The sequence below is a fragment of the Anabrus simplex genome, chromosome 1, assembly GCF_040414725.1.
Source record: "Anabrus simplex isolate iqAnaSimp1 chromosome 1, ASM4041472v1, whole genome shotgun sequence".
NCBI classification, from domain to species: domain Eukaryota; kingdom Metazoa; phylum Arthropoda; class Insecta; order Orthoptera; family Tettigoniidae; genus Anabrus; species Anabrus simplex.
This window is the reverse complement of record NC_090265.1, coordinates 1,023,324,017-1,023,346,065: the sequence shown is the minus strand read 5'-3', so window position 1 is coordinate 1,023,346,065 and position 22,049 is coordinate 1,023,324,017. Positions and strand designations below refer to the sequence as shown.

The 22,049-nt window shown below is 41.9% G+C and overlaps 1 protein-coding gene across 1 annotated transcript in view; it reads right to left on the bottom strand.

Annotated features, from left to right (window-relative positions):
- LOC136857912 (luciferin sulfotransferase) overlaps positions 1-21,771 on the bottom strand; it is a 278,523-nt gene extending 256,752 nt beyond the window's left edge. Inside the window, exon 1 of the mRNA XM_067136977.2 lies at positions 21,643-21,771. The gene's annotated coding sequence lies outside the window, so the exon portion shown is untranslated. The remainder of the gene's footprint in view (positions 1-21,642) is intronic.
- Between the last annotated feature and the right edge of the window lie 278 nt (positions 21,772-22,049).

Below are 22,049 nucleotides of genomic sequence, written 5' to 3'. Positions count from 1 at the left end.
AATGTAATACAGTTGTGTTTCCATGAATATCCACCTCAAATAACCTTAAATTGGTTTTGTTTAATTGTGTACTACCAGTTATCTAAGAACGGTGTTAAAAACTTTTGAATGGTAGTGTATTTCTACCCAACTACGTAAATCCGTCCCATTTTATACCCTCCAGTAAAGAATCCATCAAAGTAATGAACAACGAAAGGGTGAAAGATCATCTAGAATCGATTCTACCATACGAGAGTGAAAATATATCCTCTTCCACTTTGAACTTTACTAATCCTCTTTTCACCTAGACTGTAATACTTTTTTTTTTTTGCTAGGGGCTTTACGTCGCACCGACACAGATAGGTCTTATGGCGACGATGGGATAGGAAAGGCCTAGGAATTGGAAGGAATCGGCCGTGGCCTTAATTAAGGTACAGCCCCAGCATTTGCCTGGTGTGAAAATGGGAAACCACGGAAAAACATCTTCAGGGCTGCCGATAGTGGGATTCGAACCTACTATCTCCCAGATGCAAGCTCACAGCCGCACGCCTCTACGCGCACGGCCAACTCGCCCGGTAGACTGTAATACTATGCTTTACTGGAGTTGTAACTAACTTCACTAATGAGAAGGGTGGGGGTCGTGACAGAAACAAATCGGAGCTATAAAGCTGTGATGAGGGGAATTTTGCTGCATTAGGTAATAAAGCTTGCCAAAAGCATACGACGGTAATTTTCAGATTCCGCTACTTGTGAACAAGAGCTAGGTCGGCACAAACCATGAGACATAGAAGCAGTTCCGATACTATTGATATCCGTTAAGTACGTTTAAGAGCCATTCAGCTGTGAACCACTGTCATCAGTTTTACTTTACAATGAAAGGTGAGTAATATTTAAACAAGTGGCATTCATTAGTTCTGTATGACAGACTCATTCAGTTGTCGTTAAGTCACTCGGAAAGGGTGATGCAGTATAATGCTATATTTGATTTAACTTGCTGCTGAATTTTGATCCGCAGTTTTTTCTTCTACGTGCCAGTAAACCTATCGACACCAGGCTGGAGTATTTGAGCAACTTCATGTACCACCAGATCGTAAGGATCACATGACATTCTAGAATCCTTTTAATTCTATAGTATTATATGACATTTGATAAACAGGTACATATATCTTAAATCAAAGTAAAATAATTTCTAGTGGTGATTAAGAGACCAAATAATCTATGTCGCTATGGTTTGTTTATGAGTGGGAAGTTCGGAATTAAATGGCATCCTGGTACAGTATATTTTCTTTCACCTGTAGGCGATACGTGGCATTCGTTAAAAGGACTGTACACACTAAATTAAAAAAAATATTCGTTCGTGGTGGAGGAGGTGATTATTGTTTTTTTAAGAGGAAGCACGACTAGACAACAATCCTCTCTTTTCACCAAATGGAAGAAATTCGACCCCTCCAAGAATCCGGGTATCGGAAGAGCCATGAAGGGCGTCAAAAGGATAAACCACCTAGGACTGTTAGTTATTCATATGCGAAGTGTTTCAGTAAATGCCAGCAAAATTTAAATAAGAAATACGTGATGCCCTACTGAAACTGGGGTCTGAGAAGCTCCTTAAGGAGATGTGCGCTTTAACATGCCTATCACTGTTTTTCCGTGTAGTTGTTTGTTCATCTTCACCGCCCGGCAGGAGACCTATACCAAGAGAACGCACTGGCTTATCGCCCCCAAACTGTGGCTAATTGGTCCGATGAACAGCCACGGACATGGGGATGCTGGCCTGGCCCCCACAACCTCCAGATTGAATCCTGTTGAGCACATACTTGGGATGCTGTTGAGAGGGATATGGGCACCGTGACCACTGTTCCAACCAATATCCGTGCGTTATGGGAGGTTGTGCAGCGGTCGTGGATCATTATCGTTCCCAACGCTTCCGGTGTCTTGTAGAGTCCAATGTCACGCCGTATCGCCACCGTCATCAGGGCAAAAGGAGGTGTTACACCCAACTAGCTAGGAATCTCTAATTCAATTGTTCATCACTGTACGGTATATGCAATATTAATGCTGTCATCATCATTAGTCCTTTCGCTCATTGCTGAGCGTCGAGACCTCATAACTCTATCATTTCAGCGATGTAGCCTTGACAAGATGCCTCCTTCCAGAATTATTTTCAGCTTTCCTTAACATGATCTGATGGTAGACCAGTAATTTTTCGCCTGATCTAACCATCTACTTGCTGTTCTTCCTCGTGGTCTACTGCCTTCAACTTTGCCTTGCAAAGTGGTCTTTTCCAGGTTCTCTCCTTCTCTTCGGAAAATGTGGCCAAGGAACTGGAGGTAACACTCACTCATACGGAAAGGTAGATGTTTCTTGATGCTCAGTTCGTTCAAAATGGAAACATTGGTTCTTCTTTCCGTCCAGGGTGCAGGCCGCAGTCTCCGCCAACACCACATCTCAAAGGCATAAATTCACGATCCAGGTCTCACAGCCGTACAAAAAGACTGGGAACACTAGTGATTCCACCAAGCGCATCTTCGTGGCTTTTGATAGTGCCCGCTTCTACCAGGTCTTAGTGAGTTTAGCCATTGCAGCACAACCTAGAAAAAAAACGTATTTTGATCTGTATTTCACAGCTTGCCGTATCATTGATTACTGACCCGAGGTATACAAATTCCTTTACTATCTCCAGGTCCTTTAGATATCCTGTAAATTAGATTTGACCTTGCCAACCTTGGTCTTTTTCATGTTTATACCTTGACCATAGTGAAGACTAATATTCTTCACTCTTGTGAACAGGTCAGTGAGTTTCTTTTCACTTCCAGCTATAAGGGAAATGTTATCTGTAAATCGCAGGTTGCTAGTTTTTCTGCCGCCAATCGAGATTCCACCATTCCAGCCATCGAGGGCTCACTTGAAGACACGCTCTGCATACCATTTTTAAAGTTGAGGTGATAATATACAACCTTGCCTTACTCCATTTGTCGCACTGCAGATGTCCTGGAAATCACCTTCCACCTTTATGGTTGCTGCATGATTTTCATAGAGCCCGTTTATTAAATGCAGTAGAACGCCAAATTCCTTTAGCACCTGTCACAACTTCCCTGATTTATTTCCTGCACATTTAATGTCTAGCGAGCCGGAAGTTCAACTTTCAATCGAGTCGATATATAAATAATCGGCTTTCTGTCTGTACATTTTTTAAATTTTAACCTGTCTGTCTGTCTGTCTGTCTGTCTGTCTGTCTGTCTGTCTGTCTGTCTGTCTGTCTGTCTGTCTGTCTGTCTGTCTGTCTGTCTGTCTGTCTGTCTTGGTGGATTTTCGTGAAACTTGATGTTAAGATTAGGCATAAGGGTAACTAGGAAATAAAATGGCGTATGCCTTTTAATGCCAGGAGTGTCCGAGGACAAGATCGGCTCGCCAATGCAGGTCATTTGATTTAACACCCGTAGGCGACCTGCGCGTCGTGTTAAGGATAAAATGATGATGAAGACGACACATACACGCAGCCCCCGTGCCAGTGGAATTAACCAATTATGGTTAAGATTCCCGACCCTGCCGAGAATCGAACCCGGGACCCCTGTGACCAGAGGCCAACACGCTAACCATTTAGCCAGGGTGACTATGATCTTACCTATATTCGTGGCATAGAATTTGGTGGGAAGGGTGCTTCAGAGGGGTTCTTAAACATAAAACTCGATGTATCTCTTTCATGGTTGGTTTTACAGAGCAATGGCCCATGACGAAATGTATTCAGAATATTAGTTACAGCCTTTTTGTTCTATACCTTTTACACATAAAGTGAAAATTAACGGAAATATCAGTGCTGGTCATCAAGTCCTAGAACTGATAACTATCTCTATGAAATGTTGCCATGGAAATCAGTCCAACAACTTTTAAGGATTTCTACATTTGTCTGAGTCCACTTATTAAATATTAACCAGATGTATTGTTTTTATACCGGAAGGAAGACATCAAATCAACATCAGCATTAAGGCAAAAAAAAAGTGAAACGGCGAAGGGCCGCAGAGAGCCAGGAAGCGAGTACATCACCACAAGGGAATCTTAACAAGTCCACCTACGAATCCCAGAAACAACGTGTCAGGTCGATTTTACACCTATGAAGAGACGTGAGCCATGGACCTAGAATTCCGTCTTCAGGATATAGGCTACACTATTTCTAAGTCAAGTGTTCCTGTAAATTTACATCGGTAGCATGACATGACATTTGTCCGGCTCCTTGGCTGAATGGTCAGCATCGAGGGACCCAGGTTTGATTCCAGGCCGGGTGGGAATTTTTATGGCGTCTGATTAATTCTTCTGGCTTGGGGACTGGGTGTTTGTGTTTGTCCCAACACTTTCCTCTTCATATTCAGACAATACACAACATTACCAACCACCACAGAAACACGCAATAGTGATTACATCCCTCCATACAAGGTTGACATCAGAAAGGGCATCCGGCCGTAAAACGGGGCCTAATCCACATGTGAGAAACAGTTCGCAACCGCAACCCCACAGATGTGGGAAAAGCTGTAGAACAGAAGAAAAATAAGAGGAAGAAGGAGAAGAAAAAGAATGACATGACATGACATTTGTTACGTGCCACCCCTGTTACAGTCCCCATCGGTACTTTCTGGAAGGCATTAGTGAGTCACCGGGGAGCCTCCAGCCGGCCAGGAGGACATGGCCGGCTTCTCCGTATGTTGTGCTTTCGTCTGGTTTTCTCATTGACCTTCTGGAACGAGGGACGGGAAACGTCCCTCTCTAGCCGAGCCTCGAATATTCTAGTACTCCACCATCAGGATATAAAAAGTTAAGTATCTGGACTGGGGTGGCAATTTTCCTGGGCACACAATGCATGCTAGTAAACAATATACACACACACACAGACAAAACCCACACCTACGAAGTTAAGCAACATTGGGAGTGGTTATCCCCTGGATGGGTGGCCACCTCATACACCAAACAACAATACAGCACTAAATCAACTTCTTCTTAATCTGTTTACCCTCCAGGGTCGGTGTTTCCTTCAGACTCAGCGAGGGATCCCACCTCTAATGCCTCAAGGGCAGTGTCCTGGAGCTTCAGACTTTGGGTCGTGGATACAACTGGGGGGAATGACCAGTACCTCACCCAGGCGACCTCACCGGCTATGCTGAACAGCGGCCTTGCGGAGGGATGGGAAGATTGGATGGGACAGGCAAGGAAGAGGGAAAGAAGCGGCCGTGGCCTTACGTTAGGTACCATCCCGCCATTTGCCTGGAGGAGAAGTGGGAAACCACGGAAAACCACTTCTAGGATGGCTGAAGTGGGAATCGAACCCACCTTTACTCAGTTGACCTCCCGAGGCTGAGTGGACCCCGTTCCAGCCCTCGTACCACTTTTCAAATTTCGTGGCAGAGCCGGGAATCGAACCCGGACCTCTGGGGGTGGCAGCTAATCACACTAACCCCACTACACCACAGAGGCGGACACTAAATCAACAATACTGGAAAATTCAAAATTTTAATTTTTAACATTTTAACGATAAAACACACTGCAGAACTCAATTATTGCAGACCGACAGAGGAGATCCGATGAGAGCACCGGTATCGGTACGTCACACACAATCTACCTCTCTGATATAGGTGGCACATACAGAACCTAGGGAAGTGCTGGCTGCCATCCGTGTCCCACCGGTGTCAGAGTAACATCGCGTACTGAGCGAAGTACCGAGTGGAGTACTGTACGCATACCGACGTGGAGTGATTGTAGCTGGACGGCAGTAGTGCTTGTTGCCACTAGTGTCACACCGAAGTCTGAGTATCATCTTGCTTGAGTACGGAGTACTGTGTGTGTATCACCAAAGACTGCAGACTGTCGTAGAGTCAGTGTGCCGAACAGCTGGATTGAGGAAAATTAGAGCAGTGTGAACCTCATTGTTTCAAGGAATATTGTAATGCTGGTTAGCACTCTTGAATTATGGTGTGACCGCTGTTTGGTTGTAGGTTTAAGTAGTTCACTGCGTTGATCGTGAGAGTGGCGGACTTTCTTTAGAGACGAGCCAAGGAACAGTCGTGTGTTGTGGTGGCCAGTAGCCTTGTATCTGTCCGCCTGCAGCTGTTGTGCCGGGTGACTGCACTTGCGAGACGAAGTGAAAGAAAGGACAGCTGTGGATCAGGATTATCACCCGTCTCAGGTAATATGAACGAACCGGACTTCCTGCTGCGTGAGCACTAGAGACATCTATAAATCATCAATCAATCATCACAGGTCTGCATTTAGGGCAGTCGCCCAGGTGGTAGATTCCGTATCTGTCGTTTTCCTAGTCTTTTCTTAAACGATTGCAAAGAGTTCGGGAATTCATTTAACATCTGCCTTCGTAAATATTTATTCCAATTACTCCTCTTCCTATAAACAAATATTTGCTCAATTTTTCCTCTTAAATTCCAATCTGTCCGCCTCTGTGGTGTAGTGGTTTGTGTGATTAGCTGCCAACCCCGGAGGCCCGGGTTTAATTCTCGGCTCTGCCATGAAAATTTAAAAAGTGGTACGAGGGCTGGATCGGGGTCCACTCAGCCTCGGAAGGTCAACTGAGTAGAGGTGGGTTCGATTCCCACCTCAACCATCCTCGAAGTGGTTTTCCGTGGTTTCCCACTTCTCCTCCAGGCAAATACCGGGATGGTACCTAATTTAAGACCACGGCCGCTTCCTTCCCTCTTCTTTGCCTGTCCCATCAAATCTTCCCATCCCTCTGCAAGGCCCCTGTTCAGCATACGAGGTGCGGCCGCCTGGGTGAGGCACTGGTCATCCTCCCCAGTTGTATCCCCGACCCAATATCTCGCGCTCCATGACACTGCCCATGAGGCGGTAGAGGTGGTATCCATCGCTGAGTCCGAGGGAAACCCAATCCTGGACGGTAAACAGATTATGAAAGAAATAAAATTCCAATCTTCATATTGTGTTCTTTCCTAGATTTAAAAGGACTCGACTGTTCGTCTTTGAATGTCATTCCACGCCATCTCGTCATTGATACATCGGAACATATCACTTAGTCGAGCAGCTCGTCTCCTTTCTCCCAAGTCTTCCCAGCCGAAACTTTCCAGCGGGCCCTCTAGAAACCATTTGCAGTTACATACTACGATCCTAGAAATGGACGAACAATCGTTTTCAATGGTCAGCTTTGAAAGACGCCCTTTCCACGTCGTGAGCGTGAATTTATTCGCTGTTGATAATTAAGATGCCAGATACCATACCACCTGGACTACGTTTACGAAATAAAAAAACATATGCCTCAACCCAGGATCGACCCCTCGACCTCCTGAATGCTAACCCTAAACTCTATCCACTGCACCAACTGTACAGCACCACTAATAAATGCTGACCGAGGAAGTTACCCTACACGTGGTTACGGTGTTGCTAGATTGCTATTCTTCACCGTTCTTTTTCTGCCGGATATATTCGCAGGACGAATTTTTATGAGAGAGACATTTTTATTGGTGGCATGTGAGAAGTCGCGCTGCGACGCCCGAGCGCGCGAATTTCGGTTTACCCTGTATATATAAGAAAACATCTTTGTTCAATAACACTGATTTGAGGAATTCCCCTCTTGATAAATACACGATCTGATAAAACTTCACCTATTCTAAGTTTCAGAGTTCTATTTTCTAGAAATATAGCCACCCATTCAGTCATTATTTTTCCTGGTCCAATTGCACTCATTTTTGCCAGTATTCTCACATGTTCCCTATCAAAAGCCTTAGATAGGTCAATCGCGATACAGTTCATTTGACCTCCTGAATCCAAAATATCTGCTATGTCTTGCTGGAATCCTACGAGTTGAGCTTAAGCGGAATAACCTTTCCTAAATCCGAACTAGCCTACCTATTGAAACAGTTATTAATTTCGCAAACATGTCTAATATAATCAGAAATAGTTCTTTCCCAAAGCTTACTGTACATGCAACACACGTCAAACTGACTGGCTTGTAATTTTGAACCGTATGTCTATCACCCTTCACACAAGGGCTACTATAGCAACTCTCCATTCATTTGGCTAAACAGACAGCAATTAGTGGAGTGTGGCTATTCATGGTCGAATATAATTGCGTGTGTATTAATTTAGCCCATCCTAGAATTAAATTAGATCGATAAAACAGTGAGTTATTCGTAGCAATTAGAAAATATTTATTTTCCCGTAAGTGTGCTTTATTCCATTGAAGTCCGGCTCCATGGCTAAATGGTTAGCGTGCTGGCCGTTGGCCACAGGGGTCCTGCGTTCGATTCCTGGCAGGGTCGGGAATTTTAACCATCATTGGTTAATTCCTTTGGCACGGGGACTGGGTATAGTGTATGTGTCTTCATCATCATTAATTTCATCTTCATCACGACGCACAGGTTGCCTACGGGAGTCAAGTCAAAAGACCTGCACCTGACGAGCCGAACATGTCCTCGGACACTCCCGGCACTAAAAGCCATACCCCATTTATTATTCCATTGAAACTCACCGTTCTACTCCGAGTGTAGTGGTATATTCTTAAAATAAGCTCAAGGTCTGAATTAGAAAATGTTATACTTATCGTAAAGAATGATATGTTTGGTGCTAGTTTCGGCTATAAATATATTTGTTTATCAATAATATTCTCGGTATTCGTTATTTATGCATCGTGAACGAAAAATCTAATTGCATCCTTCATAATATGCTACTACATCTTCGATACTCCCAATATATCTGGCATCCAAAGAACCGTACCTATTTATTTATTCGAGTACAAAAAATCATATGCAATATGCTATTTTCCATTGCTCAGTTATTAGGATTTAATTATTTTATAAATCACTCTTCGAAATCACTGATTTGTACTCGATCCCTTTCTGTCTAGGAGCGTCCTTTGGCATCAGTGCCTTCTGCATGGAAGGACAAAAAACTATTAACCTGATTTATGGTCATGTCCGTAGCAGACAAACATCGAACATTTTACTGCAGAATTTTAAGACACTAACCACCTAATTGACTGGCTTGTCCTTTAAGCTACTGATTGTATTTTGGCTGATATAAGTTTTTAAGTCCAGCCTAATGATAAAATAATGCTATTTGCTTGACGTCCCACTAACTACTTTTTCGGTTTTCGGACACGCCTAGGTGCCGTAATTTTGTCCCGCAGCAGTTCTCCTAGGTGCCAGTAAATCTAGACAAGATGCTGGCGTATTTGAACACTTTCAAATACCACTGGACTGAGCCAAGTTCGAACCTGCCAACTTGGAGTAAGAAGGCCAGTGCTCTACCATTTGAGCTACTCAGCATTGTTCTTCACACTGACCATGTGTCACCCCAGTACCTGCAGTCCGTATGACTGGGTAGTGGTCATCTTAGTAGGCCAAGATCCTCTAGTATGGTAGAGCCGCCGGGTTTGGTTCTCCGGTGTCAAAATATTTCTGGGTCATTTAAAAGGTCTGTTTTGTAATTTTAAGGAGACTTTTGGGTACTGGAAATAGTAATAAACCACAAAACGAAGAAAACGGTACAAACTTCCGACACCTCGGCGTCTCCGAAAACCGCAAAATTCGTTAGTGGAACGTAAAATGAATAACATTATTATTATTATTATTATTATTATTATTATTATTATTTCTCTAGCCCAGGGATCTCCGAGTAAACGTGCAGACACCACGCAGCCGGCGAAGTTATAACATAATAACATCAAAGCGATGAAAGAACCATTCATCAGAACGGCTGCATTCGGTAAGATGTTACTAGCATTGCACTTACCGCACATTTATGTTCTCAAACCCAGAGATCAGACTGAGATATACTTCTCTGCTCAATACCTGGAGGCTTAGTGCAATGTAAGGGACTGCCTGGCTGAGGCGGTAAATGTGTGCTCGGTTCACCTGGAGGGACGTGGGTTCGATTCCCCGCCAGGAAGTCGAAAGATGTAAGAAACGAGATTTCCACTTCAGGGAGTCGCACATGGCCACGAGGTTCACTTAGCCTACAGCAAAAATCAGTACCAGGTTGATTCCTGGGGTAAAAGCGACCGGACGTAGAACTAACCACTCTACCCCACTAAGTGCCGAGGTTACAGATAGTGGAAGCCTTTACCTTCCATCCGTCCAAGGACCATCATGGCCTGTACAGGGATATCTTTGGTTTTCTTTGCTTTGCTTTGCAAAGTGCACTGTTGCCTAAGAGATTGGATACTGCGAAAAAGAGATGTTTTCTGAAATGCAAATAGCTCTTATAACGCATTGCTTTCTTTCTTTTGGAATCTGTTAACGTCACACTAATACTACAAGGTTTTCGGTGAACATTCGTCTTTTAGGGGAAGGCTTAAAGGTCCAAATCTGTTAATTTTGACATTTTTACCTTTTTATACATTAATAATATATATTACTGTAATCCTAATTTTTCTTTTAAAAATATTGGAAAGTTTTATAAATAGCATATCTTACGAACTATTTGGTCTATAAGGCTGTGGTTTGGCTTATATTTCAAAGAAAACTATCATACGTCAGCTAGCTATACAGACAACTGAATATGGCGTCGGCTTTGATCAGTTAGCATGAGTTTCAATGTAAGCAAGTGGTAATATTTGTATTTACTTCTATATCTGTACATTGTAAACTTATTTTGTGTTGTTTTCACAATGACAAAGCCTAAAGGTGTGTTTAAAAAGAGAAATAACAAAGGCAATCAGCATTATAGAACATATCCACGGGCAAAGCATGATGTAGCTACAGAACAAGGTGAAAATGTTATGTTGAACAATCCTAATGAAAATGTTCAAACTTTTGTTCTCAAAACTGGTATAAATACCTTGAAGGCCAAAGAAGCTGGTGCATTGGGTATATTTACACACAAAAACGCAATAGCAAAAGCAAATATGATTGCCGTCAAGCCTGTATTTAAGGATCCAGCCCACACAGAGTTACTAAAGAAGTGTTTGAAAGGGAAAACACAAATTAATCTTTCAATGACATTTTATGGTCTAGAATTCCAGAAAATGTATTTGTTGGTATGCCACCACTGCACTTGGGTGTGTATGATGTAGTTCTTACATTTGTTCATGGATATACTGCAAGACTACAAGTACTGGAAGATCTTGGTTTGCCAGCACGTTTCACTACTGTAAACAATGTCAGGGCATTGGACAGAGAGAGAATTATGAAGGCGGAAATTGCTGCAACAAACATGGCCAAACAGGCCAGATCCAAAAGAAAGAGAGATGAAGTTGGTGAGAAAGATTGAGAAGATGATGATTACACCAGTAGGAGGATTTTCAAGTAAATAATTCATGATTTCGCTAGTTTATACGGAACTCTTATTTTAACATCAATCTTCTCAAAATTACATTTTTCAAAATGAAAGCCCCTTTTTCTCAGGAACTACTAATGGTATCTACATGATTATTTTGGAATATAATATCTGTTGCACACTGATACTATGGATCCTCGTAGAGTTAATTTGCTCAAGTAGATAATTTTTTAAAAATATCAAAATACTTAATGAAAAAATTAGAGGTTCAATGAATAAAAATATTTTAAACATCTATTAAAGTTTTTCACATGAATGAGGATCAGTACACTGAGGAAGAACCAGTAAACAGTCTGTAAAAAATTATTAATATATCTAACAGATGCTGTGGAAATGGGGCATTTATTTTTGTCATTTTACGATTGGCAATATAGGGCTTTACGACTCCCCTTAAGCAATGAGTTAATTACTCAAGCGCAAAACCTACCCAGGTCAGACTTCAGGAAACCCACTTTCAAATGCATCCCAATGGTATTTCATTGCGGTACTTTTTACAGCTTCTAGGGAATTGTGTAAATTACAAGTAGATGTCGAGAAAGAAACGGCAGGTGTCATTAAAAACTTTCATCACTTTGTAACATAATTAGATGGCATTGATTAACACGAAGGTTGAAACCATTAGCACCTTTTGTCATCGTAAAAAATTAATGATGAGGTATTGTGAACAATACGACGCAGAAAATTACTCTCCTTTCCTCACACACCGATCCCATTTTATAACCATGATGCAAACCGTCAACTGTGTACTGTATGTTCTTTCAACACCTTAACTTTTAACAAACTGGCTTGAGCATGATTTCACACAACGTCCCACACAGCACAAGTCAAGATTTTCCAAACTCATAATATAGTATTATAATATCTAAATCAACATGATCCATTTTAAGAAGAGCCGAAATTCGTGCCTTATTTTACAATCAACGAAAGACTTTTAGACCAGGACTTGATATTTTAGCTTTACATACTTTTATCCATTATCTTATTATGTGATATCGTCCGGCTCTATAGCTACATGGTTAGCGTGCTGGCCTTTGGTCAGAGGGGTCCCGGGTTCGATTCCCGACAGGGTCGGGAATGTTAGCCATCATTGGTTAATTTCTCTGGCACAGGGGCTGGGTGAGATGGGATTTCTGCTCCGTACTGAGTATAACAGCCTGATTGAATATTGGTGGGAAATAGCTGGGGAGTTAGAAAACTTTCTTCTTTAGCATGTCATTCCTCTGGTTCATACATTTTCTGATACTACTTGTACTTACCACACTGGTTCATCACAGTATTCTATCTATCTGATCTCTACTCTGACGCGCTGATTGGAATGATCACTGTGCACATTTAATGCAATAATGGCAGAGGCTCGCTTATGACCTGGTCTAGAATTAGAGTTTCAGACCATTCCAAATGATAGCACCACAATTTACTAAATAACTCAAAATTCAATCTTGAAAAGAGTCGTTTCTTAAGAAAAGCTTCTTCCTCTTAACCTTTATTCAATTCTATATTCATTTTATTATAAGTTAACAGCAAAGAGGTTTCTACTCTCGCTTAGAGGAAAAATTTACCTCCAAGTCAGATAGTTTTTTCCCCCGCCAGTGTAATGAATTGAGATTTTCCGACTCATCGGGTATTTCTATTAAACAGATGATTAAAAGGGCATAGATTTTGCCTTGGGACTCTACACTATCCCTCCCCCGCCCTCCCCACCCTCCCCCGAAATTAAAGAAGTCTTACGGCTCACAGCTGTCTGCGGCCTGGTCATTCCATCTCTAGAACTCTGGACTGTTAGATCAGCAGCGTAGTACTGTTCGTTAAAAGTGAGAAAATGTGTGGTTTTTCACTTGATTGAGTATTTCATCTAATAGCATTGCTTTTAATCGCGACATTCCTACTGGCGTCATTCTAATGACCTATGTTGATTTCAGTTGGGAAAAGCACTAAAACAGTCTTTTTGAGGATGTAAAACGTAAGCGTCTGCCATTATAATGAAAACTCCTCACATTGATTGTGAATGATGATAGGCAAGAGGGCCTACCATTACAATGAAAATTCCCTAACCCAGTCTTCACATAAGGAAAGATGTTTGGTGACTTCCCCATTGCGTTTCTAGGGAAATGTTCAGAGCTACGCAATTTAATACAATCTTCTTTATACAATGTAGAATTCCGTAGTGAAGCACGGGTACATCACCTAGTTGGTCTATATACAGTATACTAGCTATCGTACTCTGCTTCGCATGGTCTAACGATTACAAAGGCTCAAGATTTTCTTAAGTCCCTTGCTTTATAAACTTTTTTTTTTTGCTAGGGGCTTTACGTCGCACCGACACAGATAGGTCTTATGGCGACGATGGGATAGGAAAGGCTTAGGAGTTGGAAGGAAGCGGCCGTGGCCTTAATTAAGGTACAGCCCCAGCATTTGCCTGGTGTGAAAATGGGAAACCACGGAAAACCATTTTCAGGGCTGCCGATAGTGGGATTCGAACCTACTATCTCCCGGATGCAAGCTCACAGCCGCGCGCCTCTACACGCACGGCCAACTCGCCCGGTGCTTTATAAACTAGCACATATCTTGTCAATATTATAGTGCACAGACTTCAAAACGATATGTCACAGGGTCATATGAAAAATAAATTAAAGTAGGAATGATATGAGAGGGAGAGAAGGAGGTCAAAACAGGCTGAGGCAATGAACTAGGATAACACAGAATAAAGCTCCTACTCATACATTAATGTGTATGATGAGTGAAATGAGACATCTGCACGCAGAAGTACGTCTGATCGAATTGCTGTAAATGAGACATCTGCACGCAGAAGCACGTCTGATCGAATTGCTGTAAATGAGACAACTGCACGCAGAAGCACGTCTGATCACATTGCTGTAAATGAGACAACTGCACGCAGAAGCAAGTCTGATCGAATTGCTGTAAATGAGACATCTGCACGCAGAAGCACGTCTGATCGAATTGCTGTAAATGAGACAACTGCACGCAGAAGCACGTCTGATCGAATTGCTGTAAATGAGACAACTGCACGCAGAAGCACGTCTGATCGAATTGATGTAAATGAGACATCTGCACGCAGAAGCACGTCTGATCGAATTGCTGTAAATGAGACATCTGCACGCAGAAGCACGTCTGATCGAATTGCTGTAAATGAGACAACTGCACGCAGAAGCACGTCTGATCACATTGCTGTAAATGAGACAACTGCACGCAGAAGCACGTCTGATCGAATTGCTGTAAATGAGACAACTGCACGCAGAAGCACGTCTGATCACATTGCTGTAAATGAGACAACTGCACGCAGAAGCACGTCTGATCGAATTGCTGTAAATGAGACAACTGCTGTTTTTTTCAATAAATTCAATGAACTGCGACAACTCACAATAAAACTTCTGTGCATACATTAATGTGTATTACATCTAAAGAAGGAATTTATAAATTTTGCTGTAGTTTCCTTGACTGTGATTATGTCTGATATTATATGAAGATGGTGATGGCATGTGCTAAGACCAGGTTGTTTGACGATATTCCTTATATTTCTCGACCTTGCAAGTAGCGAAAGCAACACTTTGGTGTTATTCACAATCAGTATCGTGATAAGGTTATGGAAATGTGGTTCCAATACGTAACCGAAAACGTATCTCGGCAGATTAACGTTGTCGATGATTTTTAAAATATTTTGGTCCTATTTACAGCAATTATGCTGATAAGAGTATGTAAATGTGGATCCTGTAACCATAAGTACCTGGGCAAATTAACGCTACTTAGAAATCGGCCTTGTAAATAGCGAAAGCACTTTGATGATATTCACAGTCTTTTTTCTTTCTAGTGGCTTTACGTCGCACCGACACAGATAGGTCTTATGGCGACGATGGGATAGGAAATGCCTAGGAGTTGAATGAAGCGGCCGTGGCCTTACTTAAGGTACAGCCCCAGCATTTGCCTGGTGTGAAAATGGGAAACCACGTAAAACCATCTTCAGGGCTGCCGACAGTGGGATTCGAACCCACTATCTCCCGGATGCAAGCCCACAGGCGCGCACCCATTTATTCATCAGATTCCTACAGCGGAAGATGCGCGGTGCCAATATATAGAAAACGGTTAGTTTTAGGGCCTTAAAACGTAGTTTTCGGTGTCGGCGTCGTGAGGCTTAAAATGATCTTTGTCTCATCCTTATACGAATAATTCGGTATTTGCCTCTATTAGCCATGCTAATGTCGAAAAGAGCCCAAATCACGGCCCTCACGAGAATTCTTTGGTATTACGAAATGGTGCATAGCCTATTTTAACCGGATTGACATTATCTTTCAAATGGTGGCCCAGTATTTTCTGAGATTACCCATAACATGTACACAAACTCAGAGTCTCACTTTATATATTAGTAGATATACAGTAGACTATATATGAATCATACCTAGGATAGTGGACGGGAGCTGTGTCTCATTTCAAACGGTACCAGCTCCAATCGCTCACTCCTTTTACGGTATGCTCTTACACAACATTCAGGCCGATATTCAGGCAGTTTGTTTTAATTGAAGCTATGCTTAGTGCTTTTGCATTTGTACTGTACCAGTGGGATAATTTCTGAGTTGAGCATACTTTTGACTGCTTTGTTTTTTGTTTTATTTTCTGCATGATTTCGGGTGGTTACTGACCTTCATACAACCAAAAAGATTAAAGTATAGGCCAGGGCCTCTCAAACGTCCTAAATCTCACGCGTGCAATTTGACGTGCAGAGTTCCTGTGCACAGTGCATCGGTCCCATTCGGCTCAACTCGGAATAACGCTTCGTCTCTGGGCTACTCGGCTAAGCTCGGCTCAACTCGGCCCGGATTTGGAGCGCTACGGAGCAGGTGAGGAAGAGGGAGACAGGCGTAGGGAAAGAAAGAGACAGCGCTATTGCTCCAAATCGAGGAGTGGTGGTCTGCACTCTGGTCAACCAAGCGAAGTCGTATTTTGCACCGTACACAGTGCATGCACCCTGAGAGGCCCTGGTCTAGGCTATAGATCCAACATAGCAGCGTCTCCGGCGAGCTTGCAGTGCACTAAACAGGCTTGCCAACGTCGTCGCATTATCCACATATACTGAATGACACTAAAGATGAACGGTAAAGATAGGTTAGAGTTATAAAATATTGGTCAGGACAAGACAATTATTGGTTTGGACTGTTTAGGTCCCGCTAGTGACATAGTAACAAACAATGGTGAAAATATTTAGTTTCAGGCTGTTTCTGTTTCAATACTTCTAAATAAGCAAAAATACATTTTGGGGTGAGGAGGTTGGTCCCTGCCAAGTATCAAGGAAGGATCTTTCCTCTCTGCTATTCCAGGTCTCGTGAACTATTTTTTCTATGATTCTGACATTCAAACCGAATACCAAAACGCCACCGGAAAAAAGAAAAACTTATACATTGTCAGGCTCTTGTTAATACTGTCGATTGTTAACAATAATGCTTTGCAAAGGATTCTGGTGGTGAAAGGAAATTTTACATACCCTATTCATTTCCGTAAATTTTTTGTATCGATTTGAATACCAATATACGATATGATACGTCGTTTTTTCTTTGTTAATCTGTTTACCCTCCAGGGTTGGTTTTTCCTTCGGACTCAGCGAGGGATCCCAGCTCTATCGCTTCAAGTGGAGTGTCCTGGAGCGTGAGACATTGGGTCGGGGATACAACTGGGGATGAGGACCAGTGCCTCACTGTGCAGAATAGGGGCCTTGATAGGGGATGGGGAGATTGGAAGGGATAGACGAGGAAGAGGGAAGGAAGCGGCCGTGCCTTAAGTTATGTACCATCCCGGCATTCGCCTGGAGAAGAAGTGGGAAACCATGGAAAACCACTTCCAGGATGGCTGAGGTGGGAATCGAACCTACCTCTACTCATTTGACATCCTGAGGTTGAATGGACTCAGTTCCAGTCCTCGTACCACTTTTCAAATTTCGTGGCAGAGCCGGGAATCGAACTCGGGTCTCCGGGGGTGGCAGTTAATCATACTAACCACTACATCACAGGGGCGGACACGTTGTTTTATACAAAATAATAATAAAATCTGCAATTAGGCATTTATATGCTCGTATTTCAAGAATTTGCACGGGTTCCGGATTCGATTCCTGGCCGGGTCAGGGATTTTAATCGCGTCTGATTAATTCTTCTCGTTCGGTGACTGGATGTTTTTGTTTTCCCAACATGTTCCTATTCATATTCAGGCAACATACTGCACTACCAACCACCACAAAAACACGCAATAGTCATCACCTCTCTCTATGCAGGTTTGGCGTCAGGAAGGGCATCCGGGGAGAAAAAAGGGCTAAATCCACATGTGCGACACAGTTCGCATCTGCGACAAAAGCTGAAGAAGTTGATGTCAAAAATATGTGCGGATTCCGTACATATGCATTTATATTCAAATTGGTATGAATCGTCTTTATTTCTTGTGGCCATATTATATCTTGAAACAAACAGAATATGCAAATATGTCAAAATCTGTCCCCTACTCATGACATCATATGTGATACGAACCACAAACATGTGGTTTTCCATTTCCAAAGTAGCAATTCAATGTGTTCACAAGACGTAAGTACCAAAATTATTCGTAGTATTCTGCCAGTTGTGTACTAATATTGGAAGTTCAGTTGTTTCCAAATTTACTCTAGAACACTACCCGTATTTCACCACACATTATTACTAACCTTTCGTAAATTTGACTACTCCAATTTATAATTGTTATATATTCTATGTAACAGCTTATATTTGGCAAGATTTTGGTTATTTAGTGTTCCTATAGTGTCGTAAACTTGAATCAAAATACGTAGATACCTCGTATTAAGTATTTTTATGTGATTATTTATTAAATATAGAAATCTTGACAGACAAAAATATTAAATGAACACGTTTTATAAGAAATGAATTTTATAATACAACATATTCAAATAAACCCGTAAAATTATGAATGTGGGTTATTTACATCGCAAAGAAACCAAATCTACCAAGAAAATAAATAAAATAAGTATAAATGTAAAAAAAGGCATTAAGACGCATTATACTTTTAAGTATCACTATCACTAACCGCACGTCAATATGACGACACCCACCCAATTATTATAAGAATGAGCAAAGATATCAACAATCGCACATGCCACAGTCAATAACTGCTCGAAAAAATCAGCTACACAAAATGACGGCAGGCACGCATGCGCGGAAGGCAATGAACAAATACCGTTCTTCTACCTACCGTCGTAAAATTTACGAAGGGTTAGTGTTCTAGGGTTAACGAACGATTAGAGTGTATTTTCATTGTTGATTCGGGTGCTGCTGTTTCGTGTAGAGTTCTGAGATATGCTAGTAATCAGCCTCGTGCTATTTCTGAATGCGCACTCTGTTTAGTGTCTTTAGTTGTGTTAAGAGGAGCTAGTTCTGAAAAAGAAGCAAGCAGTCTTGTAGTTCTACATGACTGTTGATATCCTGACCATAGCAACGGGACCTCCAGTTTAACGTGGAGTACGAACAACAGGAACGCCACTCATTAAAACCGTTCCACATGATTTGGTCGGTATTCGAAACGCGGTGACCTTCACGAGTAACCAACGGCAGTGTCACTCGTCCCGGAGGAAAAGCAGCCTTGATCTTAAAGCTATATCTCTTCTTAGAGGTAAAATTAGAAAACTTGGTAGACAGTTTTAGGACTAGTGATGACAGAATTCGCACGAATGACCCAGCCTTCAGATTCACTGAATACTTGTCATACTGGAGCTTTAATAAACTTAACAAACCTGGTCAGCAGATCAGTTAAGCCGAATGTTGTTGAGTTTAAACTTAGGATTATAAAACTATCGTTGGATAGTTAACCTGTAGGAATATTACTGATAAAAAAAAACCATGCTCCCTTACCTCTCAACTTTTAAAAACAAATCCCAGAGAGAAAACTGAAGATTGAGTGTCGTCCAACGCGAAGAGGAAAGCATACATTCTACTCTGTAGTTTTACTTCCAACAAGAGGAGGAACATATAATTTTTCGAATCACCTAAAACTTGTTCACTCCAACTAGCTCAATTTGGAAAAAGGTGTGCCAGTCTGCCCCATCGGAAGTGAAAACAAAAGCGATTAAACCGTACATTGGGGTAACTTATCTTAATATGATTAACGTAATGTTATCCGCTCTCAAAAGTCACTTTTAATGCTAAAGGAATTACAGTGGTAATTTTATTTGTGTAAAGTGTAAAATGTCATGGACCGAGCGAGTTGGCCGTGTGGTTACGGTCGTGCAGCTGTGAGCTTGCATACGGGATATAGTGAGTTCGAACCCCACTGTCGGCAACCCTCAAAATGGTTTTCCGTGATTTACCATTTTTACACCAGGAAAATGCTGGGGCTGTATCCTAATGCTACGGGCGCTTTCGTCCCACTCCGAGGCCTTTCCTATGCCATACTCGCCGTAAGAAGTTTCCGTGCGATGTAAAGCAAATTGATTTTTAAAAATGTAATGACAGGTTTGAAATAAATATTTTGATCATTTTTCTTAAAATTGAGGGCATATTTTGAGTTCCAGCTCTTAACACTTTTATTCATATACACAGATCATAATACAGCACTTATTAAAGTAGTTTAGAAAGACATACTTTTTGTGTTTTATAGGAACTTAATTGTAAACATAATAATACTGGGAAAAAAGTATTGAGCTCAAATGTATGTTTGGGTTATATTATTCTTGTGTTTCATGGATGTGTAATCATCTTCGTTTGACGCTTTTCCTACAGCCTGGAGGGGTTGAGCTTCCGAATCATGACGCACATGTAGACTTGGCCCTGTTTTACGGTCGGATGCCCTTCCTGATGCCAAGATGTGGGACATGACGCGGCCTTGCTCAGACGGTCCTGGGTTCGATTCCCAACTAGATAAGGGATATTAGCCGCGTCTGGTTAATTCCTTTGGCTGGATGACTGGGAACTGGGTTTGTCTCAGTACATATATTCATATAAGACACACCACACTACCAACGACTACAGAAGGACGTAATAATGAATACATCCTTTCGCCTAGAAGCGGCGTCAGGAAGGGCAACCAGCCGTAAAAAGGGACAAGTCAACATTACTCACCTGTGACCCTAACTAGATGTGGTAAAAGCAACGGAATAATAATTCTATTACGAAGAAGAAGGTCCCACCAACTGTTTTTGCGGTTTCGGAGATGCCGAAGTGGTGGAGTCCACCGATACGAGAGTGGCGTATAATCAGCCCGACAAACACATTATTATTATTATTATTATTATTATTATTATTATTATTATTATTATTATTATTATTATTATTATTATTATTATTATTATTATTATTATCATCAACGGGCTGAGTGACTCTTAAAATAAAAAGTTGACTTTCTGAGCCAAAGTGTGGTTCCATCCCGACTCAAGCAGGTGATTGTGTAAGAGATCAAGGCACATTAGCCTCGTGTTGATAGATTTAATGGTGCGTAAAGGAAATAATGGGGAACGATATTCTGTTGATTCGACATTTCATTCTTCTTCTTCTTCTACAATTTTACCCACACCGGTGGGGTCGCAATTGCGGACTGTACTGCACATGTGGATCTGGACCGGTTTAATGGCCGGATACCCTTGCTGACGCCAACCCTATACAGAGGGATGTGCTCACTATTGCGTGTTTCCGTGGTCGTTAATAGTACAATGTCTTGTGTGAATATGAACAGAAACATAAACACCCGGTCCCCAGACCGTAGCAATCAACCAAATACTTGAACCGTTGTCAAGTACGTTGACCATTCAGCCAAGGAGTCGGGCGGCACCTCGGCGTCTCTAAAAACCGTAAAACCGGGCGAGTTGGCCGTGCGTGTAGAGGCGCGCGGCTGTGAGCTTGCATCCGGGAGATAGTAGGTTCGAATCCCACTATCGGCAGCCCTGAAGATGGTTTTCCGTGGTTTCCCATTTTCACACCAGGCAAATGCTGGGGCTGTACCTTAATTAAGGCCACGGCCGCTTCCTTCCAACTCCTAGGCCTTTCCTATCCCATCGTCGCCATAAGACCTATCTGTGTCGGTGCGACGTAAAGCCCATAGCAAAAAAAAAACCGTAAACGTAGTTGGTGTTGTGTAAAACTATTATTATTATTATTATTATTATTATTATTATTATTATTATTATTGGAAGTTCTTTTATACATTAATGAATTTTGACGAAGAAGGAAGCATGTGTCCATGGTAAAGAAGCTTACAGAACTTGATATGCAAAGATGTATCTGTTTCAAAACTCGTATTAATATAATTCCACCTTGAGTAAATTGGTGCTAGTCTCTACAATGTGAATGCAGTTTGATCAGGAACCATTGATATAAAATGTGGGCCATGTTTGGAGTTACTTTTACTCACGTGTACAGTATACGCAGTCCACCTGAAACGCCGTCTTATCACTTCACCACACCAGTGACATATACAGACTCTCCGTGACCTATCTAGTATACCCAGCTAACAAGTGGTGTTCAAGGTCCAACCTAACCCCCACTCCATGACTCGGCCTCAGCGTGAGCTGCTCTATTATCTTACACATAACAAGTGCAGCTGCTTTGCTCTCCTTTAAAACTTCGTCCAGTCATAACAGTAAGGCGATTGTATGTTATGCAACGTCTCATGTACACAGCAGGGGCGTAACGAATGTCATACGGGCCCTCCTGCCAAAATAAACATGCGGCCCCCCACAAATGAAACGTAATATTAATGTGACATCAACAAGTAGAACTAAAGCAATATATTGTCAAATGATACGAACAAAGGGATTA